The sequence below is a fragment of the Cotesia typhae genome, unplaced genomic scaffold (assembly GCF_013202065.1).
Source record: "Cotesia typhae breed Kobodo isofemale line unplaced genomic scaffold, CoteBio_Ctyphae contig_20, whole genome shotgun sequence".
Classification (NCBI taxonomy): domain Eukaryota; kingdom Metazoa; phylum Arthropoda; class Insecta; order Hymenoptera; family Braconidae; genus Cotesia; species Cotesia typhae.
The window spans coordinates 6,336,224-6,361,754 of NW_027423725.1; the positions used below are offsets into that span (position 1 = coordinate 6,336,224).

Consider the following 25,531-nt stretch of genomic DNA (forward strand, 5'->3'; position numbering starts at 1 on the left):
TTGATTAGGGGCCAACCTGAGCAGGTAAAACTGTTACAATATATATATATATATATATATATATATATATATATATATATATATATATATATATATATATAGATATATAGATATATATACACTTCTCACAAAAATTAAGGGAGCAGAAAAAAAATCCAAATTTTTGGGGGATTTTCAACAGGCTGTAACTTATACAAAAATGGTCGTACAGCAAAAAAAAAAAGCAAATTGTAGCTCTAAGTGTTTTGTTTTTGGATCTGAGTTTGAAAATTTTTTTTTGAAAATATTTTTCGAGTAATCATAAGAAAACCACCAAAAAAAACTTTTCGAAATTTTTTTGGTTTTTTTTTTTTTAATCTACGGACGTGGAAAAATTTTTTCGACTCAACCTCCATATGGACCGGATAGCTTGTTTATTCAGATTTAATTTCGTTTTTTTAAAATCTCGATACGAGCATTTCTCGCTGAGATATCGATGTTTGAATGGAAAAAGATCATTTTGTCTTTGATTACCAATATCTCAGCAACCAATGATTGCACAGAAATTTTGAGGTTGATTTTAAAAACTTGAATAAATTCTCTACAAGGATTGGCAATTGAATTTTGAAAAAATGTAAATTTTTTTTCAATCATTACATGAATTTGAAAAAGCATCCAAAAAAGGGCTTTTTGTCGTTTTTTGGAAAATCAAGCGCCCAATCAAAAATATTGCGGAAACCACTGACGTTAAGTGTGCCTCTTACTGTTCAATATACCTACAAAAACCCTACAAAGTTTCAATTCAATCCAGCCAACCGTTTTTTTTCCCACTTTCTCACCGATTTTACTCTTCCGCACTTTAAGTTTCCTAGTCACAAATTAATTGAATAAATTAAAAGTTGATACCCCCAAGGCAAGTCGAATATTCGTTCTACGAATATTGGGACAATAATTTTTTCGTGCGAATTCCAACAGTGTCTAAAAAAAAACAGTTTTTCTTAAAACTAACCTGCTTTCTTGGTAATCGAGCCAATCAACAGTTTTTCTCAAAACTACCGTATTTTTTAATTTTTAGAAAAACAAATTAACTGAGTTTTTGCAAACTTTAGTTTTCTTTTTATTTTTTTTCATAATGTCTAGGCGGCATTTATCCGCGCCACAAGTCGTTCAGATAGTGACTCTAGTGGAAGAAGGGTACAATTACCGACAAGTCGGGGATCGTATGGACGTTAGTTCATCTGTCGTATCTCGCGCATACAATCGGTATTTGGAAACCGGTGGTTATCAACGACGAGTTGGCCAAGGTCGTCGTCGCGCAACAAATCCTCGTGATGACCGAGCGATCGTTCGGCGCGTTCGTCAAGAACCTTTCGTTCCTGCGTACGTTGTCGCCCGAAATTTTCCGAACCGTCGACAACAACAACAACAACAGCAACAACAACAGCAACAACAACGACGACGACGACAACAACAACCCCGGAACATTTCAGTTCAAACGGTTCGAAATCGTCTCCGTGAGACTGGAGTGCGATCAAGAAGTGTCGCCCGAGTACCGATGTTATCACCCATACATCGCCGAAACCGTCTGGCTTACGCTCGTCAACATGTTCATTAGACCGTAAGGCAATGGAACAATGTTTTGTTTTCTGATGAGTGTCGGGTATGCCTGTTTAGAAATGACCGAAGACCCCGAGTTTGGCGCCGTCAGGGAGAGCGTTTTTCACGTAACTTCACTCGACCGGTAGCTGCTTACAACGGAGGGTCGGTGATGGTTTGGGGAGGAGTTTCGAGATTTTCACGAACTCCTTTGGTAATCGTCCACGAAAATCTAAACGCTACGCGTTACATTAATCAGATCTTACGACCTGTTGTCTTGCCTCTACGGCAGCAAACTAGAGGTTTTATTTTTATGCAAGACAATGCCCGGCTTCACACAGCAAACGTCACCCGTCGGTTTTTCCAAAGACACGACATAACGTTGTTAAGGCATCCAGCGGTAAGCCCTGATCTTAACCCTATCGAGCACGTCTGGGATATCCTGAAGCGCCGATTGCGCCAGAATTATCCCAATTTACGAACGTTAGCTCGTAATGAAAATTTTTTTCATTTTTGATAAAAATTATGACATTTTCAGAGCGAAATTCTTGCTCCTTTAATTTTTTCAAAAATTCGATCAAGTGGAAAAAAAAACGGTTGGCTGGATTGAATTGAAACTTTGTAGGGTTTTTTGTAGGTATATTGAACAGTAAGAGGCACACTTAACGTCAGTGGTTTCCGCAATATTTTTGATTGGGCGCTTGATTTTCCAAAAACGACAAAAAGCCCTTTTTGGATGCTTTTTCAAATTCATGTAATGATTGAAAAAAATTTTTTTCAAAATTCAATTGCCAATCCTTGTAGAGAATTTATTCAAGTTTTTAAAACCAACCTCAAAATTTCTGTGCAATCATTGGTTGCTGAGATATTGGTAATCAAAGACAAAATGATCTTTTTCCATTCAAACATCGATATCTCAGCGAGAAATGCTCGTATCGAGATTTTAAAAAAACGAAATTAAATCTGAATAAACAAGCTATCCGGTCCATATGGAGGTTGAGTCGAAAAAATTTTTCCACGTCCGTAGATTAAAAAAAAAAAAATTTCGAAAAGTTTTTTTCGGTGGTTTTCTTATGATTACTCGAAAAATATTTTCAAAAAAAAATTTTCAAACTCAGATCCAAAAACAAAACACTTAGAGCTACAATTTGCTTTTTTTTGCTGTACGACCATTTTTGTATAAGTTACAGCCTGTTGAAAATCCCCCAAAAATTTGGATTTTTTTTCTGCTCTATTAATTTTTGTGAGAAGTATATATATATATATATATATATATATATATATATATATATATATATATATATATATATATATATATATATATTTTGTTGTATGTCAATTTATCGGCGGTATTTCACCGGGACATGACTTCAGTCATTGTACGTAGTTCAGTGCCGTACCAATCTGTCCAACTACTTTAGGTGCCTGTACTTACGTGACTATAACCCAGTAGTGAATTAGTATAAGTGCCTGTGCAATATCACTTTATACTAACATTAAAATAAACCTCTGTGTTGTAGCTGTCAACCTAAATATGTTCGATTCCGAAAAACAAAAATCAGCTAGTTTATCGGCCGGCATGAAATGTTGCGGCTACTCTTAAGGCATCGCAAAGGAGTATGTACAGTGCGTTGGCTGTAAAGCCTATTTTCACCCGAGCTGTGCTGAACAAGCTGGGTCTCAGCCTAGTGGATATATTCAACGTTGTTGTGGCCGGCGTGGGTCTTCCTGCACAGAAGATATTTGTGATACTTTTAAGCAAGAAATACTGGCTCTACGTAACAGCCTTAAAAGCGATATCACATCATTGCATAATCACCTCTAGATTGACGTCATAAATGAAGTAGAAACTGTTATCTCCAGTGTTAATGGGCTCAAATCTCAGGTCAAACAGTTTACAGAGCAATTTCAAAACAGAATCTGTGCTGTAGATGAAAAACTCTTGAACAGTGAAGTACGCATAACGGCCAATGCTAACAATATAGTCTCTAATGTTCAGAGAATTGAGGAGCTCCATAATAAAGTAACTGACATTCAAACTCAGGCTGATAGCAGTGTTATTCTGCGTGAAATAGACGATCGTTTAGCTAGAAACAATGCCTTGTTTTTGGGTATCATATCTTCTCCTAAAGAGCGTCAAGCTGATGACCTTTCCAGAGTTCATAATATTTGTGATACTCTTGCAAATAACTTCTCAATTTCCTCCTATTCAAGACTGGGTAAATATTCATCAAACTCACTCCACCCTAAGCCGATACAGGTTACTTTTGTTAACCATGTTTCTGTTGATCAGATTATAAATGGATTGATAAGAGCAAAGAAAACCAAGAACTCTCTCTTGTCTGTGGAGAATCTTTCGATTGTTCACGACAGAACAGATCTCTAAAGGAGCGAACAAAAGAAACGACGTCAACAACTCCAGGAATGGACAGCAGCAGGGGAACGGAATTTGAGGATTGTCACTCATGTTGGTCAACCGAAGATAATCAAGGATCATCGGAATAGTTTAGCCTCGACTCCCAAAAACTCAGCTTCTTAAATTCCACCTCATCTTGCCTGACGTTATATCATAAGAATGTCAGGGGATTTAATACTACATTAGACAATATATTTTACAAAATTTGTATGGCTGAGTATGATTTTTATGCTTTTTCTGAAACCTGGTTCAAAACAGGTGTATTATAGTGTTAAAGGTGATAGGTGTTATAGGTGTTAAATAGTGAAATTTTTAGTAACGCCTATTCTGTTTTTAGGTGCGACAGACGTGAGCGGTTCAGGAGGTCGGGTGGAGGTGTGCGGATGGCATGCAGGAGTACGCTTAATGCAATACCTATAAAATTTGATGATATATTATTACTCTTCCCTCAGATTGAGATTGTGGGAGTATTCTTTGTTAATCTTGGTATAAAAACTCATCTAATTAACATCTATATCCCACCGGACCTGCATGCACATATCTACTCTGACCTCCGTGAACGACTGTCGTCTCACTCGACCATGGATGCTGGTGCGTTGGTGTTGCTGGGCGATTTCAACTCGCCACACTTTGTTGACTCTCCTGCTGGGGGCTTGGACACAAAGACTGATCTGTTAATAAACTTCTCTATACTTAATAACATTACGTAATATAATGAAGTTCTCAACACACATGGTAAGATACTTGATCTAGTTTTCTCGTCAATTAATTGTTTGGTTTACGAAGATAATTCTCCATTGGTTAAAATTGATACCTATAATCCTGCACTGAGGATTACAGTTGAAATGAATTTAATAAGACCAAAACTAACTATAAAAAAACTGCTGAGTAACTATAATTTTCACAAGCGTGATAAATCACGACTTATTGCCGAGCTTGGACTTATAAGTTGGGAACCGCTGTATGATTTTGAGTCCCCTGATGACATGTGCAACTACCTATATACTCAACTTGACCTGGCATTTGCCAATTCGATACCTAAAACTAAATCAAGTTCTTATAAACCCTCTAAATATCCACAATGGTTTACATCAGATATAATATATGACTGTAAGATTAAAGAATCTCTTCGTCGGAAATATAAGGAAAGCATGGGAAAGTCATCTTACATCTCAGATCAGTACAAGCATCATAGAAAAGCTCTTAAAGCCAAGATAAAAATTGCATATAATAACTATATTAATATGACTGAAAATAAACTCCTTACTGATCCTAAATCTTTTTGGAGTCATGTTAAATCAAAAAAAGGAAATAATCAATTTCCTAGCAGCTTTCTAATCTCAAGCAAATATACTGATGACTCTCAATTAATTGCTAATTCTTTTGCTAAACATTTCAGTAATGTTTTTGAACAACTTGACGACAATGTATTCTCTCATCTTACAGTCTGTAATACTGAGCACTTAGGGCGTATTGAACTTCCAACTGATCTAGACATTTTGAGCTGTATCAAGAAATTACCCAACAAAATGTCAGCTGGCATTGATAGTATTCCTTGTAAAATAAATGAAGAATGCTCTGATCAATTAATACTGCTCTTAAAAATAATTTTCCATAATTGCCTAAATAAAGGTGTCTTCCCCACCATTTGGAAAACTGTCAAAGTCTGTTCAATACATAAGTCAGACGAAAATACTATTATTAAAAATTACAGACCCATCTCAGTTATACCTGCATTTGCTAGAATCTTTGAGATGTTAATTTATGATCTATTGCTACTTTCCTTTGCTCCAAACATCACTTCATCTCAACATGGCTTTTTAAAGAAAAGATCGGTTGTCACCAATCTGTTGCCATACACACAATATATTGCTGACAATATATCTTGTGGGAAACAGGTTGATGTTATTTATACAGACTTCTCAAAAGCTTTTGACAAAGTAGATATTGCAATACTCGTTGACAAAATAATAAATCTAGGCATACCCGAATTATTAGCTAACCTGATGATATCTTACCTAACAAATAGGAAAAACATTGTACTTTACAATGGTTTCCTATCTCCAGTCTTTTATTCAATATCAGGGGTACCACAAGGATCCAATCTTGGTCCACTATTGCGCGTCTCATAAGCGAAGCGTTGAGGTGGGTACCACTGTCACTTCACTCAAAACAACTGATTTTTCAAACTTAAAATGTCTCTATTTATCACATATTGCACTTGTAAAATAATATATGCACACACATATAAAGAAAAAAACCGTATTTTTAACACTCATGATATTTTTTATGCTATTTTTGTTATTTAAACTTGTAACAGGGTAAAATTACCCTAAATTGATAAATCACCGGATATCGATAACTATTCGACATAGCATTGGCGCGTCTCGATCCAAGAGCCTAAAGGGAGAATAGGAGGGGGTAGTTTTGGGTTAAAATAGGTGAACCGTGCAGTGGAAAAGGGAGAAGTAGTGTGACTGCCAGACCTAGTGCCACAGAAATCGAGAAGGGCCGATCCCCGGAGTAGTGACGAGACGAAGGAAGCCAACTACAACTAGGGCTTCATCCTCGGTTAGAGAGTTAGATCATCGTCTTATTCGTCAAGGTATCAATTATTACTCTGTGGGAAAGAAGTGGACCGCGGTTTACATAATACTCGGTTACTTCTCCTATTTAATTATTAATTAAATCGTTTAATCGACGAATTAATTAATTAATCAGAATTTTGATATTCGCTAGTTTGGATTGAGTGATTTTCATGGGGGTTTATACCCGAGATTCACTCAATCGACCTTGCAGGATAAATTCCTTCGAAATTCTTCGGGAGAAAATTTTAACTAACTAAAATTATTTAATTAAATTAATTAATATTCGAAAAAATTCGTTAATTAATTGTTATAATTTTATAACAATTAACTTAAGAAAAAGTGATTAACTTTGTGCTTGAAAATAATCGAGAAGCATTTTTACTCGTGGAATTTTTGGCCGAGCGTCGATATATTTTGTGTCGCAGTAAATTCCAAACACCCAACGTCAAAGACAACTAAACTAGTGAATGTTCTAGCTAACAAAATTGAAGGTTTCGACTTTTATCAATTTTTATAATTTAGAAAATTTTTAGGATTTTATCTAAAATTATATTAGGAATCAATGATTGGAATTATTTTATATTGTGAATTATTTTAGTCACGTGTGAATTAATTAAATTTTGGGATGAAGTCCTTGAATTTTAGAAAAGTAAAAATTTACAAAAAATTAAAAATTAATAACGTCGGCATTAAGTCCAAGAAATTAGTTATTTCATGTTGAAAATTTCACACGAAAATTCGGTTATAATTAATAAATTTTCATCATTAATTTTATGTTAATAATTTTTAACTTGGTTATTAAAAATTATTTAGATTAAGATAATCATCAAAAATAATTCTCGGATTGAATAATTTATGTTTCGACAGAATATTAAGACCTCTGTCTATATAATTTCAATTTATTAATTTAAGGCATTAAGACCATTTGTTTTAATAAATTATTGTCGTATGTTAAGACCATGGTAGTAAAGTAGTCAGGAATTTTAATCTGATCTTATAATTTTAATCCAATCAATACTTTAATTCAAATGAAAATTAACAATCGGAATTTAAAAGTTGTGATAGTTAGCTCAGAGCTATTTTAGAATTTGGTTGTTTATTCGTAACATTGTTAATTAGAAATTAGTGATTGAATAATTTAATTAAGTAATTCTAATTTAATTTAATTAAATTCATAAATAATAAAATAAAATTTATAAAATCAAATCATTCAAGTGTGGGTTATGTGTGTGAAGATTAGTGTGGGTCATGTGTGATAGAGAGTGTTAATAGTGTTAAGTTGGTTCTGGATAGCCGATAGTTAGGCTAGACGATCTCTGTCACGCTGTTGTCTTTGTGCAGAGTAATTCGTTAGTTCTGGTTAGCCGATAGTTAGGCTTATATTAAAGTGGTTCAGTTCTGGTTAACCGATGGTTAGGCTAGACGGTCTCTGTCGCACTGCAGTTATTGCGCAGAGAGACTCGTTGGTCCTGGTTAGCCGACAGTTAGGCTATAGTTTTAAGTTGGTTCTGGTCAGCCGATAGTTAGGCTATAGTTAATAAGTTCTAATTAATTATAGTGTGAATGTGTGAGTGAAATTTCTATAAGTTTGTAACAGGGTAAAATTACCCTTAATCGATAAGTCACCGAATATCGATAATTATTCGACATAGCACTGGCGCGTCTCGATCTTCGGGCCTAAAGGGAGAATAGGAGGGGGTGAGTTTGGGTTAAAATAGGTGAGCCGTGCAGTGGAACAGAGAGAAGTAGTGTGACCGCCAGACTGAGTGCCACGGAAATCAAAAAGGACCGTTCCCAAGAGTAGTGACGAGACGAAGGAAGCCAACTACAACTAGGACTTCATCCTCAACGAGTGAGCTAGATCATCGTTTTGTTCGTCAAGGTGTCAATTATTGCTCTGTGGGAAGGAAGTGGACCGCGGTTTATCCAATACCCAGTTACTTCTCCTAGACGAGTAGAACGCTAGTGATAATGTTTTATATCAAGGATTAATTATTAAGAATTCTAATTTGAGAATTAATTATCGAGGATAATATAGAGTGGAAAATTATGGAGAATATTATATTATAAGATTATTCCATCAAGTGTGAATTTAATAACTATGGGATTAAGTCCGTGAATTAATTAAATTAATTTTGCTGACATTTGATAATTATCGGCGTGGATATTAAGTCCAAGTAATTAGTTAATTGAGTCAAAAATCGTCACAGTAAAAGCTTAGTCAGAATTAGTTAATTAAACTTGTGTTAATAATTTAGAAGTGATTGTAAGATTTATATTGTGATTAATTTATTTAACAAAAGCTAGTTCAAGGTATTAAGCCTCTCGTTCGAAATAATGACTTAAGAATTTTAAGCTGTTTTAATATTTTAATAGAATTAAAATTAACAATTGGAATTTGAAAATTGTCGTAGTTAGTTAGAAATACATTGTTAATTGAAAATTATCGTTTTATCAAATTACTAATGATTGAATAATTGATCTAAAATATTTAATTAGAATTAGTTACAGTCAATTTTATTAAAGTAAAATTTATAAAGTAAAGTCAAGTTAGTAGTGTGAGTGTGAGACAAGTGTGGGTTATGTGTGAGTTGCAGAGTGATTAGGTCTATGTTTCGTCGCTGGACCGTTACTGTTGTAGCTGGTGTGGGTTATGAGAGTGTGCTGCCGAACATCTAGGTCTATGTTTCGTCGCTGGGCTGTTGTTCTGTAATAAAGTGTGTATAAGCTGCAGGAGTATCTAGGTCTATGTTTAGTCGCTGGGCTGTTACTCCTGTGAGCCGAGTTAACGATCCTAGTATATGATTCGTCTCTGTGCGGGTGACAGTAGTTAGAAATCGGGTAGACGCCGAAAGGGGCCCGTCACGTGTAGATGCCGGGAGGGGCACGTGTTAGAAATCGACGGGTAGACGCCGAAAGGGGCTCGTCGAGAATAAGTTAGAAATTGACGGGTAGACGCCGAAAGGGGCTCGTCGAGAATAAGTTAGAAATTGACGGGTAGACGCCGAAAGGGGCTCGTCGAGAATAAGTTAGAAATCGACGGGTAGACGCCGAAAAGGGGCTCGTCGAGAATAAGATATTGTAAAGTGTGGAGTTAGTTTTGGTCGTCCGGTGGACGTTAAATTTTAAGTTTAGTTCTAAGACAGGTGTGGGAGACCGTTTGTTCGAAAAAGCCCAATTAGTTCTAAGACAGGTGTGGGAGACCGTTTGTTCGAAAAAGCCCAATTAGTTCTAAGACAGGTGTGGGAGACCGTTTGTTCGAAAAAGCCCAATTAGTTCTAAGACAGGTGTGGGAGACCGTTTGTTCGAAAAAGCCCGTCTAGTCATCGTATCGTCAAATTGGAGGTTCGTTTGTAAATATCGTTTATTTCGCAGTTGTTCTCCGCTTCGTTAGATTATAAGTGTGTGTGTGAGCGCTAAAAATTGTTAAGTTTGGTAAATTTTTATTGTTCATAAAACTGATCAGATTGTTAATTAAATTTTTATTATTTAACAGCACCTTCCTCCACTCTCTCTACCCTAAGATAAGTTTTCTCAGCTCTGGACCGGTTCCAGGAACCGTGATTAATAATCCTGGTGGCGCCCTGATAATTTTTATTGTTGTTAGTTTTGTTTAGTTAAATTAAAAATTGATTAGGGGCCAACCTGAGCAGGTAAAACTGTTACAAGTTAATCTTATATAAGCGCTTCTTTTGTCAATTTTTATTGTTAATAAAACTGATCAGATTGTTAATTAATTATTTATTATTCAACAGCACCTTTTTCCACTCTGTCTACCCTCAAATAAAGAATTCTCAGCTCTGGACCGGTTCCAGGAACTGTGATTAAAAATCCTGGTGGCGCCCTAATAATTATTGTTGGTTGTTAAAATTGTTTGTTATTTACAAAATTGATTAGGGGCCAACCTGAGCAGGTAAAGCTGTTACAAACTAGTTAAAAAACTGTTTAAAAAGTTCTGTCTTGGACGTCCGCTTGTCTGTATGTGCGGATCTCGTATCTTGTGGTCACGATAGCAAGTGAAATACACTAGTCACAAAAATTAAGGGATATAAAAAAAATTCCAAATTTTTTGGTGATTTTCAGCGAGCTGTAACTCCGAGGAAAATGATCGCACAGAAAAAAAAAAAAAAAGCAAATTGTAGCTCCAAGTGTCTAGTTTTTAGATATGACCATGAAAATTTTTTGTCATCGTCAGGTCTGGAGAAATCCTAAGAAAACTACTGAAAAAAATTTTTCGAAATTTTTTTCGTCTTAAAAAGGTCTACGGGCTTCAAAAAAATTTTTTCGATTGTTTCGTTTAAAAGCTCTTCTAGTAAATTTAATACCCTTTAATTTGACGTAATCAAAAAGCCTGTACGATAATTTGCCGCGGAGTTATCGTCAATCAAAGCAAAAAGTTTTTTTGACTTTGGAAATCAATAACTCTGGAAATAATGACCGTATAGGAAATCGAAGGAGGGTTTTGAAAACTACACAATATTCTCTATAAGAAAACGTAAACCGCTTTTGAAGAAAAAATTTTTTTGAATTGAAAACTCGGACTGAAAAAAGACAAAAATTCGCATAATTAAGGATATTTGGATAACTTGGTATAACTTTGGATAAAATGGATGAACGAAGGATATCGTTGGTAATTTTTAACTTCAAAGTGTCCCCTAAAATCCCTAAGAAATTCAAAGCGCTGCGATTTTTTGTTCATAGTGCCCAGAAGCTTCAAATTCTGTGTTTTCGCAAAAATCACCATTATGAGCAATTTTGTGATTTTTATTCATTTTTCCATTGAAAAAATTTTTTTCAAAATTCTTTATTTTTCGATCAAAGAGATTAATTTTTCAAGAAATTTGAAAAAAAAAAAAATTTCAATTTTTTTCGAAAATTTTATTCGAAATTTTCTCAATTTTTTTCGACTGTTGTTTTACCGCCGGCATTAGCGTTACCCAAAGCGTACCACGTGGAGGTTGCTCGGTCGGATTTACGCTTCTCACACACACACACACGTGTGTGTGTGTGTGTGTGTGTGTGTGTGTGTGTGTGTGTGTGTGTGTGTGTGTGTGTGTGTGTGTGTCTTTGTCTGCGTGTTTGTCTGTTTGCAGCTGCCGAATGACCTCTGTACGCACGGCAGTAACTGCTCAGTACCGTGTATTGCCACCTCTGTTCCGAATCACAGCTCGTAAACGCTCTTGCATGTTGATGCATCGTCAAATATCACGTTGCGAAATTCCTTGCCAACAACGTAACAACGCTTGAGTCAACTGATGAAGATTGTGCAGTTGCGGATAGTCTGGGATTGGGAACCCTTTACTTGGAGTCAGATAGTTCATTGAAGACGAGAGAGAGACCAACCAGCCGCTGATTTCGCCAGTTTCCACCAGGACATCACTCAACATTTGGAGAGTTGTAAAAGTTAAGTCAAGTATTATTATTACAATTATTTCAGGCCAAGCTTGAATTTGAAAATTGAGAGGCCGAATTAACTGTAATAAAATTTGTCAATTAATGATCGCTATTGTCTCAGATGTCACTTTTAATTTAGTAGATTCTTTTATAAGTAAATCATTCATCAACATCATTTATTAGTTGTTACAAGTCTTTGAGTTATGGGAAATTATTTAAGTAAAATTATCTTGGTAAAATTTGAAATAGTAGAAGCATTGTGAAATTTATATAGTCAAGGTCACTTTGGAATATGTAGTTTGAATATTTAATTAGGCTTGTTAAATTTGTAGAATTTGAAATTTGAAATTTTGTAAAATTAATTCTAGGCCGTTGGGCTAAATTTTATTAATTTAGTAAATCTAGTAAATTAGTTTATTGAGAAAATAATTAATGAATTTAATTGAATAATTTTGATTCATAAATTCTGTCATGAATTAAATTAGTGAATTTGGTAATTGGTATTAAAGAAATGTTAAGCGTAAAATTTCAGGAATTTAGAGAATTAGTAATTGGGATAAATTGTGTATTAAGTTAGCGTCCGGTGGACGATTTATGTATGGAATTTAGTGAGTATTTAGAAACGTTGTATAGACGCCCGAGTCGGGGGTACAACAGATTAAGTTAGGAAACCGCTGCGTAGACGCCCGAGTCGGGGGCGCAGTCGGGAATAGGTTTTAACTGGTATTCCGTCAGGTTGACGAGGAAATTGAGATATTGAGATATTCCGTTGGAGTGACGAGTTTAAGAAAATTGGTTATTTAGTTATAAGAATAATTGGCAAGGGTCAGCGTAGGTGAGAGGTTCTCACAATTAAGTTAGTTTATAAGAAAATTGTTAAGTTTGTAATTTGATTGAATAAATCAATTTAATTTGTTATAAAATTTTCTCAGGTTTATTTCGACTCTCGGACTTCTCACGACCCTGTCTTTCTCCTCTCATGCTTCCCCGGTCTCTGGGACACCGTGTCTAAAATCCCAGTGGCGCCCTTTCTAAAGAGGAAAGGGGTAGCTAACTGGACCTGGGCAAAACGCCCTGGTTACAACCTTACTCACCGTAAAGGAAACTATTAAGCAACATGACGTAAGAACTCAGAACCTGAAGATATGTTAGAGAATTTTGATCAAACTATTCTCAAAGAATGCTTACGCGAGTGCAATTGTTCAATAACCTTCTGCTATGGTAGCGTAACAATCCCTGAGGACGAAGCAAGACTTGATATTATTAGTGAATATCACAAAAGTTTGATCGGAGGTCATAAGGGAGTAACAAAACCTTATAGACGAATACGTGAAAGATTTTGTTGGCCAAATATGGGAGAAGAAATCACAGAATTTCTTAAAACCTGTAAAAGTTGCCAAGAGCGAAAACTAGTTCGAGTAAAAACCCAAGAACCTATGATAATAACAGATACTCCAGTAGAACCTTTCGATAAAATTTCCATAGATACAGTAGGACCATTACCTACGACACCTCCAGGTACTGTCTATATTTTAACTGTACAAGATAATCTAACAAAATACTGTGTTGCGGTATCTATCCCAAACATGAAAGCTGAAACTATCGCTGACGCTCTCGCTCGAAACGTTATTATACAATTCGGAACCCCTTAAATAATATTAAGTGATCAAGCCCGTACCTTTGTCGGAAAATTGTTTCACCATCTAGCAAAAACATTTAAAATAAAACAAGTAACAACATCTGGATATCACCTTCAGACAAACGGCAGTCTTACAAGATTACATATAGTGTTAACGAAATTTATTCAATGTTATGTTGAACGATTTGACGACTAAGATAAACTTGTCCCGTTTGCTATGTTTTCCTACAATACTTCCGTTCATGAATCAACTAACTTTACTCCTTTCGAGCTTATTTTCGATAAAAGAGCACGCATTCCTAGCTCTTTTCCTCCTGCTGATCAAACTGAAACATAAGGAACTTATTTACAAAACCTTATTATTAGAATGGACGGTATGAGACAATTAACCAACAAAAAGTGAATAAAATCAAAGCACCGTTCTAAACGTTGTTATGATAAACATTTACACCCTTGCACTTTTGAAGTAGGTAATCAGGTTTATTTAATTAAAGAGCCCAGAAAAGGCAAGTTTGATTCTCATTATAAAGGTCCTTATACAGTGGTAGAATTGTTAGATAATAATACTGCTATCATTGAGAATTCAAATGGTAAACGATTATTAAAGCATGTAGATAAATTAAAAATTTGTAATACTCAGAAGGATGAGTTCGATTCCGAATCATATTTAACAAATTAAAAATCATTATGTTTCAGAATCAGAAAGGGTTAAATATTAACACAGGTTGAGCATGACACTCCATAGAAAGAGAGATAGACATAACAGAGGAAACCTTCTAAACTCTCCATCAAGATGAGGACACTGACCTTTACTTTTTTAATAATTTATACTCTAGCCGAGATTTCTTGTGACCCTTATAAGAACAATTCGACTCAAACCCAGGTATTTATTTTAAAGCATTGGGAAAGGCATACCTGTCAATGGATAAGTGGAAACTTGTGATTAAAATAGACCTGAAGCAACTTACATTGCTACGACCTACCATAACCGGAATGAAAATAGAAGAATTGAAACAAAAATACCCTGGCATCATTGACTTAACCGATTGTAGATTATACATTCAATTAAGTCTTTACCAAAGACTAGACAAAGAAATTCAAGACAACTTAGATTTACTACATCAGTTACTGAAAATGGAAAATTCAACATTAATTCACACCAGCAAGGAAATATTAGACAAATTCTTAAAAGAATTCGCTATTCTGGAAACCACGCCATGGTCAACTACAATTGATGTCGGAAATAATACTCATAATAAATTCAGAATTTCGCAAAACTCAGCCACTATTAAACCAACATATAATCAATTATTCTCAAAAAGAAGGATTGATTTGGAATATGACAGAACGTGTGACAACGAAACATTATTCTTACTCCCAATAAATCGAACGCATACAAGAATGGAACAACCAAATACAGTTATGTTTTAAGGAATATTTAACTTTGATCAGGAACATAGTAATCGCAGTCAACTCTGCCCTATTAGGACAATTATATTTACCTATAAACAAGGATCAGTTGGAACAGTGTAAATTTATGAATGGGATACACATCTGCACACCTAGCATCGTTTTCTATGACTCAAACATTCAGTCGAGTTGTGAAGCAGACTTGTTAATTGGAAAGGAAACGGCTTCTCTCTCTAATTGTGACATTAGGATCAGTAAAAATTTTAACAATTTTTGGCAACCTTTAAAAGGAAACAATGGATGGTTATACTCACTACCCTCACCTAAATTAATTGATATTATACACGGATCATTAACTTAATATATTACTTTGAATGAATTTGGGATCCTAAACTTTCAGACGGAATACTATGCACGAATAAAGGGGTGAAGCCTTGCTGGAACTCAAAATTTGAATGTACCCAACGATCATAACTTTGTGCCTAACAAAAACTTAAATGTTACACAACTCTTACCGACCATAAGGGAATATGAGCCTGTATTTTCAAATAACCATATTGAGATGTCCTTACCTACGAAAATACTAACTTACAAATACCAACTTTCTTAAATCAAAGAAGAATTGGAAACTAACAATAATCATTTATCGAGTTATCTAAATTACCTAGTTTACTCATTACTCATAGTGGTTTTGATTATCTCATTATATTGCCTAGTAAAATTAAAGTATTCTTCTAGAACTATCTCGAATGATCCTACCTATCGGAAGTGTGAAGGCAATAAACTGCAACTAGTGTTTAACATGAACATTTCCTTTCAGAGTCCTCTGAGCTAATCAAGTATATAACCAATGAATCTAATCATAGACCTTCAAGGATTCTGGGACAACAACGAAAAATTTGTACCCAAAGAAATTACCATAATGTCAATAGACAAGACAATACTAGGACATTGGATTGTACAACCAATATTACCATACAATCAGTGACTACCGCACATTAAAAGAAAAAATAATTGGGTTTCTAAGTATCATCACGAAATACGATGGAACGACGGAACTACTCCACTATCCGAAATCTTACAAATCATCAAAAATTATTCCATTGGCGCCGACATAATATATACCAAGGGACAAATTAAGTCGGATTACTTACAGAAACTACTACAAACAGAACTAATTAATTTAGAAGAAGATTTGTGTCCAATTTTAGTATATACCGATTCAACTACAAAGTGCATCATTCACGAAGTCAATAATAAATTTCGCTGTTTATTATCAAACGTTCTCCAACTACAACATTGGCTCCCCAGTCAAAGCATCGAGTCGTTCTTTTTGTGATCTATAGACTTCAATAATAACCGAACAGGAGTCACCGCTCAGTTTGGGTATCTTGTTTCCCTAATTGTCATCCATAGACACTGGACCATTGCAAGATCAAAAAAATTCTTACGCAGACTTAGACGTAGCCAGGAATACCAATAAAACTCTGATCCAATCGAATTAGAATTAGAACCCACGAACTATCTAAAAGAAACTCAATTTATACTACCTAAACAATTGAACATCAAACCAATAGAACTGCTTGTGGCAACCATTATCACTGAAAATGAAGAAATACAAAAATTAGTGATGAAGAATTATTGGAAAGAAAAGATTATAAAAAGAATCAGAAGGAGGCATCTGCAAAATATAGGAGTGCCACTTCCAGATGGTATGAGACTGGCATTTTTTAGAACTTTTGGGGAACTTCTCAATTACTTCTCAAACAACATAGACGCAATCATCAGTGATCTACAATATACTCCCAACATTAAGGCATTTCTACTGCCATATGCGGTTCGACCTTTTTCAACGACAAAGTACTCACCATATCTTTTCCGAGTTATGACAACTACAAGATACCGCCCATATCCTGAGATTAGCTACATACAAGATAACGACCAAAAAAAAACGAGTTAAAACTTTCGAATAGAGTATACAAAACTTATATATTAATGGTGTTGGGTTCCTTAAGTAATGAAATTGATGAATAATTGGTACACGAAAAGGATTCTCTCTTGTTTTGCCATCGTTTTATTAAATAATTGTAATAATTTGTCATCATACGTAGAAATAAGTCATTTTCTTAGGGTAAACAGAAACATAATAATAAATGATTCTTTTACATTAAATAAGAGAACCCGAGATTGTTTCACTTACTCTACACCCTGGGCATGATCTAGTTCGATAAAAGGACTAAGCTTCTCTTGCCTCCATCAGACGAGTCTTGATCCTCAGTGACCCCGTCCGGATGGTATAATTAAAATGTGTATCACATAGGCTCCCAACAAACTAAAATAAAAAGGGAGAAGAAAGAGATAAAACACGGTTAACTAGTTGAAAATAAAATTTAAATTACCAAAATAATTACCGATAACATTGTTCTGCTTTTAAAAAATCGCAGCTCTTTCCTGGTACTAGGAAGAACGCGAATTAACCACTTGATCTCTGACGCGTTGAGCGGAGCCACCAAAAACAACAGTGGATCCAGAAAATTGACGTTGATGGACCCATCCAGGTCCGAGAGATGAACTAACCGATTCAACCAAGACCAGCTCATAGTTCATGGCTTTGCCACGGCATCCTCATCACCATCGTCCTTACTTGAAACTTTTTCTTCTTCCTCCGAAGACGTCTCAATTGGCGGCGAAATTGATCGTTTTACCGAAAAATCAGGAGTAGATACCTGCTTCTCGCAGATCGGCTGAGGGTCAACTTGCTTTTCGCAGATCGGCGGAGAGCCAACTCGCTCCATTTCCCGCCTATCATAAATGCACTGACTACAACAGCAGTCTGCAGAATGAGGTCTACTAGTAAGATGGGCAGCCGATACTTGGAGTGCTTCTTTACGAATATTCTCAACAGCAGCAGAAACAATCTTGTAAGTTGAGGATTCCATCTTAGTCAACAGGAAAAGATGAACTGATGCTTTTTAGTGTAATTTTTATGTACTTGTGTGCTCAGGCGGAATGAAGAAACTCAAAATCTAATTCTCTACATTTTAAGGACTAAAAGGGATACTTTCCCTAGGTACAAAAGAAAATTTCAAAAATAAATTGAAAACTTAATGCGGAGCTTCTAAATTGTCGCATTAAAGACGACAAACTAGTGAAAGCAAAGCAATAAGTATATTTCCTTATTTTCAATCCTTTGTAAGATAATTTATATTTAAGCTGTCAGCATAAATTGAAGTCTTCGAGACGTAAACAACTCTGGGTCCAAAGGTGTAACGAACGAATTAACTAAAATCACGAAAAACTCCTCAAACACGTAAACCAAGTACCTATTTCATAACCCAGCATGAAAATGTAAACAATTTTATGGATTTTCTAACGAAATCAGGCGTTGCCTTTCTAAAATTCTTGGAAAGACTAGGCCCGATCACAATAGAGATGGCACCATATTGTTACAGTTTCATAACCGGAACAAACCTTGAAAAGTGATCGGATCTAATTTTTAGATCGCATCATTATATGGGACAAATCATATAAAAGCCCGAATTTTTGATCAAGTAATCGGTCCAAGTTTACTATCAGTAGTGCCTAGTTTCAAGTTTTGTTCTGTTGGCGCAGTACTTCTACTCCGGTTCCTCGCTGTTAGAGAAGACCCTTCTAGTTTTCCTGGTACACCCTGATCCGGTCAAAAAGTTACCATAAACCTGGAGACATCCAATTTATTGCGGCCTGACTCTCAACCCAGATATTGAACTATCTGCAAGTTTTGAGAGTCTCACCACAATAAAGTAATAATTTCAAACGGCACTTCGGAATAACCCAGAGGTTAGTAAGTAAGAACATTTATGTATTTACTCATAATATAGGAATTAAGTAATCAACAAAACTACCACTGTAAACATTTTGTATGAAACAATTATTTTCTTTTCTAATGTTGGGTTAAATGAAAATCATTATTAATTATTTTCCAAACAAAACCTGGCTGTATTAAAATGAGAGAAGGTCAAGTGCATTTTAGATTAGACAAACTTCTCTCGAGAGGTGATTACCGCCCGCTGCTTACTTTCACAATTTAAGTCCCCGAGTCAATTTCTATCGCCACGCTTCTAACTCACTATTACATTCGTATAGTAAAAGGGACAGCAATAAAGTATCTATAACTGTCGATCGTGACAATATCAATAATACAATATTTATAGTTAGTTACATTTTATTGATAAAAATATTCAACGGGTTACATACTATTTATTTAACAACTAGTGTAGAGAAGTAATAATAACAAGAGTTTTCTGAAAACGCTAGAGAAGTTGTCAGAAGGGTCTAGAAACTTAGAGAATGGAAAAAGAGGAAAATACTCACGTATTGTCTACTAATCAACAAGAAAATTCAAGTAGGCTCAGGCCTTACTGAGCAGCGACAGCACGCATGACTTCGAAAGCTACCGACCTGACACGAGGCTTCTGGCGAAAAGCTTTGGGGTATTAAAACCCCGTTACATTTCCCTGCCACCAGATAAGAGCCTCGGGTCCAACCTCATTATCGACCTCTAACCAAGGAACTAACTCACATTCAAACCCTCATACTTTTCATCTACAACGAGTTTATAATAATGAAAATGTAAGAAGAAACAGCTAAATCTTAGATAGGTCTTCCACACATGGAAGCAGGAGCAATGTAGAAGCCATCTACGGGAGTCAGGACCACCCAGGATTCCAAAACACCGTGTTAAACAGCAGGAACTAATTGCGAGGGCGTTTTAGCCCTCTTAGCCAGAACCTCCATGAATGACCGGCAACGTTGGGCAGTATGCCGCCTCAAGGTTTCAAATTTGTTGAGGGAAAAAGAAACAACGATGTGCGAACGTTCGTTTGACTTAAGATGACGAGAGGCACGAGTAGGCACAAATTTGTCTAAAAGATTTTCTCCCAAGTCCACTTCCTTGTCAATGTACACAAAATCCCCGTCATTATCTTCAATAACTGCAGGAGGCCCGACCCCCACCACAGGCTCTTCTTCAGTAGCAACTGCAGGAGCTACAGGGTCAGCTCCCTCAATAGAAAAACAGCCCCAGTTTCCTTGATGTATGGTTGACAACCAACGTAGTTTGGTAGATGGGCGATGTTATTCCCAACCTGATTTCAGAAGGTGAGCTGGAAACACTGGTTCGAAGTCCCGCAGCAAACGGCGATAAGCCACCAAGCGACGCTCCGAGCGCAAGTGAGTACGTACTTGGGCCATGGTCTCAAACCACCCAGGTACCCCGCAGAACAGGTTACATACTTGCTGCTTTCTCTCCTCCCTCTGAAACAGAGAACATTTTAGTCCTGCTACTCCGTTGAGGAATTTTTAAATCGGGAAGATAATGGTTATCCAACGATTTACCGAAAGAATCAACGAGTTCTACTATCAAGGGACTAAATATTTTACTGATAGTCAGAGGACCTAAAAACTTATAAGCTAGACTTGCACAGTACTTATCCGCTTTCTTACTGAGTTTTCTATTCGGGTGCTAAACCTGATCTCCCACCTGAACCTCTAGTAACGATTTCATCGTTCACTCTCCTTACGCATCACCAGCTCCACCTTATGTCGCCATTGGTCTAGACGATCTATTCTAGCTTTCTCAGCCTCAGAGTCTAAATCAAGATCTTCGATCTCAACTCGCGAAGGTTTCCCAGACAGACGTGGTTCTCTACCATGTGCTAAATAATAAGGTGTGTTATGTCCAAGGGCGTTTTTAGAGCGGTAACGTAAACGGTGGAGGTTTGGACTAACGAATTAAAGAATACGAAACGGAGGTTTTAATTCCGTTGTTTTAATTTTTTATGTGGGATGTTTTCGAGGTACGAACTTACCACGCCTTCGTTTGAGACTGACGGATTTTTATGTAGATAGATGTACTTACTACTTGTTGTATTATTGCTAATCACTGGATCCGTGATTCCAGGGGCTGCTCTCAGCGCCTCTCCTTTTGATTGGGCCCTTCGGTCATTCCTTGCAGTGGATGGAGTAGGATGGATTGGGCTGCTTATCTTAAGGGCTTCTTATTTTATAAATGAAAGTAGTTGCTTTTTCTCTTCGTTTTAGATTTATTTATGATCACTAAAACTTACACCTTCACGATTGTAATTTTAATCGTAAATTATAATAATGAATTTTAGTAATTTGAGCTAACGTCCTCCAGTCCCCCGTAGGGTAAAGTGCGCAAATTTAGCTTTTAGAGATATTTTAATTAAACTTATTGGCCGGGTTCTCGCCTAAGTGCAGAGCAAATTAGAACTTTGAGATTCCGGTTCTCTATGGTTGTATTTAATAACTAATACGTGGCCTGCCGGTTGACCCGAGTCTGAACTCGTCTTAAGTGCAGCGCAATTTAAAATAAGGGACTGTTACAAGGCACGGGCCCGTCAGCTAAACGCGGAAGTCGAATTAATTAACAAAGACCGGCAGCGGTCTCCGTTTCTCGTTTTTAAATGCTCGTGGTGCTGAGTTTGCAGAAGTCCCCGCTAGTCAACCAGCAGTCACGTAGCTTATATTTTATTGTGGCTTTCGTGCATGGAGAAGTCTTCCATCTGCGCGGGTAATTTAAATTCAAAAGAAAAATTTGCGGGTGGACATAACATTCCCTCGGAAAAGCGAGAAGCTAGTATAGTTTATTGGTTTTCCTATGGCCACCTTCCCTATAAGCGAAAGCCACTTACATATTTTTTATTACAATATTCTTAACCTAATAGACGAGTAATGAGGAGAGTCATTTGGCGCAAATGCTTTGAATTTAACTTTAGTCTGTTATTCTCTCGCGGCATTAAATGCTGACGGACGGCAAGTTTTCTACGCCTTTCGGTTTTGTAAAGCCATATTACGTGTCAGTATTGTCTTAGCAGTGATTGTGTAACGTTTAAAGCAAATAATAAAAGAAAATGTACCCTTCTGCTAGGAATTTTGAAGGGTATGGTACTTGGTACCAGATGGTGATTCAGATTTTCGAGGAAAAGGTAAGGTTTTTTTTTCTCTCTTTTTTTTTGTAATATAGAGAGAGAGAATAATTCCATTCTCAAGCTTTCATTAATTTATGATGTGACCATAAAAGGTATAAAAAAATTTTGTTTTCATAAATTTTTTTTTTGTTTTAGGATATAAGAACGGGGATCCACATTTTAAGGATTATGGCGCGTCCAGTGAACCCGAGCCGGGTGTTATTTTTGGCGTCCCATCTTATGGACCTGTTTGGGTCCCTTCCTCCGGAGGTCGTGGATGCCGTAACTTTTTGCTGTCTCCAGGGCGTGGAATTAGTCGCCGATCCTTTGGAGCTGGAGGAGGTCATATGTCCTAACTACGGGGACCTGGAGCGCCTGTCCTTAGCCATGATGGAGACCGTCTTCAACGGCTTGGTGATCATGCCTTAAGGTGAGTTATCGAAGAATTTGACACGTTCGAAGTTTTTTTTTTTTAATTTCAAGGTTATTTAATCTCTTATTTGCTTCTTTGTTACAGGCTAGGCATATCAGATGTCATTGGACGGCTGGCGGAAGACATGATCGTTGTGCTGTCTCGGCACTTTTGCAGTCGTCCGATATTATATTATATTATTCTATTATTAATTTTAAAATATGAATTTCATGAGAAAAAAAATTTTCTTTCCAATAACTGTTTATCTTGAAATTTGGTTTCCCTTAATTTTCTACTCCTTTTCCCTCTTTCTAATGATAGTTAGGATGATATTTATTGTAGTCAACTTAAGTCAAGGAGATAAGTAGGTTTTGGACTAACCGGAAAGGAGGTGACACAACAATTAAATAAAATAAAAACAAAATATGTAGAGAAGAGGGAAAAAAAAGATAAAAAATTTTATAGGTAAATTTTAGTTGATAATAGAAAAAAAAATTTTTTTTTTTTTAATTGAGTTTTGAAAGGCGGTAAGAGAGGAGAGTAACTATAGGTATATGTGTACATCCATATACCCGTACGTGTGTACGTGTATGCGTCGTGCATTGAAGGCAGTGCGGTCATGGTAGGCGTGGTTTACCGGGAGGCGGCGACAATCGAACAGGTATTGGTAAACTACTGTACCTGACTTAACGGCCCTATTATAATTTCCGCCAGATGACTCCTTCTGTTCTCTTTCTTAATTATCTTATACTTATTGAATATCAAGCGTTGAAGACGATCGTTTTGAATTATACGGAGATTTTTGGATAAAAAAATTTCGAATGAGTGACGTTAGCGCGTTTGACTTATAATTAATTACAAAGTATAATTAATATTGAAGTATTATATAAAAATAATTAATATATATGTATATTAGGGTGTGCCAAAATGTAACTTCCTTGATGGACCTTATAAAATTGGAATTTTCAGTTCCGCTTTTGAAATCAGCTGTGTTTAGGCCTTTCCTAAGATATTTTGGAGTAAGACGATAAATTTGATTTTCATAGAATTTTTTAACTGGAGCTTAGTTAGGGCACTTCCGCTGAAAATTCAAATTTTCGCCGGAAGTGCCCAATTAAACCTCCTGCTAAAAAATTCTATGAAAATAAAATTTATCGTCTTACCCCAAAATATCTTAGGAAAGGCCTAAACACAGCTGATTTCAAAAGAAGTTACATTTTGGCACACCGTAATGTATATATATCTACATATATAAATAATTCTGTTGAATATTTGGTTATAAGGTATAAAATGTTTGTTATATGACAATAAAAATTTATAAATGGTTATATGAAAAATATTGGTTATGATATTCGATATAATAATAGGATATAAATATCTAATAAAGTATAATATATGTAATATAAGAATATGGTGATAGTAGAATGAAAATTTTGTAAGAGATTATAAAAATTTGTTTTTAAAGAGAAGAAAAAATTTTGTCGGTCGGCGTTTTGCGTTATTCCCACTCGTCTCCCCGATGCCGGAGACAATTTTATTTTCGGTCTTGTGAGTCGTAAAGCAGCAAAACTTTTCATAGTTTAGATAAATTTACTGAATTTGATTATACTATCTACTATGTATGAAAATAAAAATTTTATTTACGTATTTTAGATCAGATTGTTTGTTCAAACCTTGTTGACTCGTTTTTGGCATAAAGAAAAATTTTTTTTTTTTTTTTTTTTTTTTTTTTTTTTATCATTTTTGTAAAACGAAATTATATAGAAAAGAAAGGATTTGATTATAATTTTAGAGTTATTTCCTTACTTTTTCTGCAAAGGAGCCATCAGCTTGTTTATGTAATAATTCTTTAATTAATGAGCTTAAGTTCTACGATGTTGATGTTGGGTTTTTCGTTAAGATCGGTGATTTGTAGTCTCTTAATTGGAATGTTTTTGACTTCTTTGGTTTCTCAACGGTCTCAGGCGCATCTTCAGTCGTTGTTTGCTTACTCGGCGGCTTACTTCTTCATTGGTTTCAGATTTCTCTGGAAGTGATTCGTTGATTTTCGACGGTTGTGATGGTATGGAAAGTGAGTGCGAGCGAGACGGCAGAGCAGCAGAATTTATTTTTGATGTATCACTATTGTTATTATCGTTATTATTACTATTATTATTATCACTATTATTTTGTTATTAAATGCTCAGGGGGGTTATCCCCGGAGTCCGATTCTCCGAGGGCCCAGCCTGAGCTCCATCCGTTACTGCTGGACCACTCCGCACAACAAGGCGGTTAGTGATCACAGCAGGCCAAAGTAATTTCCCTTAAGAGACGGAGAGAACCAAGTAAAACAGCCTTCTGCATCCTAACTGCCAAGAACTCAGCTTTTGATGAGCAAGCTGGAACTTTGGCAAGTGAGGATACAAAAGACTGTTTCATCCCTCCTAGGACGCCAACAATCAGGACGACAAGCTTGACACGGTAACCTGGGTAAAGTTTGCCAATTTCAAACAGGAGATCCTGATATATTTGTCTTTTGTGCTCTTCTTTGGCTGAGATGTTGTATTCAGCCGGGGCCGAGAACTCAATGACATAAATGTCACGAGTGGCCTTGTCGAAGAGCACAATATCAGGTTTGTTGTGATCTATCCGCCGGGTTGTTGCAAATGGCATGTTCCAATAAATTTTGCAACTGTCATTCTCAACAACCTGGGGAATATCTCCTGGCAAATAAGGCAGCACTGGTGTCACGTCAATACCGTAGCAATGACGAAGATAGTAGTACAGTACTCTCAGGGCAGCATTGTGACGCTGGATATATGCACCTCTCGCCAGCACTGGACATGCCGACAAAAAGTGCATAAGCGTCTCCGGATGTTGTCTACACCTCCTACAGGACGTGTCCGGAAGCTGCACCTGGAGCACCTTGCTACGGTACTCAAGAGTGTTAATGACACCATCTTGGCAGGCAAATATGAACCCTTCAGTCTCGGACATCAGGCCCGCTGACTTTAAGAAGGAAAACGTCAGCTGGATGGACAAGCCATGATCACGCACGTGTTTAAAGAACACGCTGTGCATGGACTTGTCCATCAGTTCGCCAAGGAGTAGGTTTTCCTCGGCGTTCCTGATGACGCTCTTAAATTC

The 25,531-nt window shown here is 36.2% G+C and overlaps 1 long non-coding RNA gene across 1 annotated transcript; it reads left to right on the forward strand.

Moving 5' to 3' along the window:
- The first annotated feature begins 8,189 nt into the window (after nt 1-8,189).
- LOC141538010 (uncharacterized) lies at nt 8,190-9,947 on the forward strand. The gene is made up of 2 exons (XR_012480990.1): nt 8,190-9,725; nt 9,867-9,947. It is a non-coding gene; the product is annotated as an uncharacterized LOC141538010 (long non-coding RNA).
- The last annotated feature ends 15,584 nt before the right edge of the window (nt 9,948-25,531 follow it).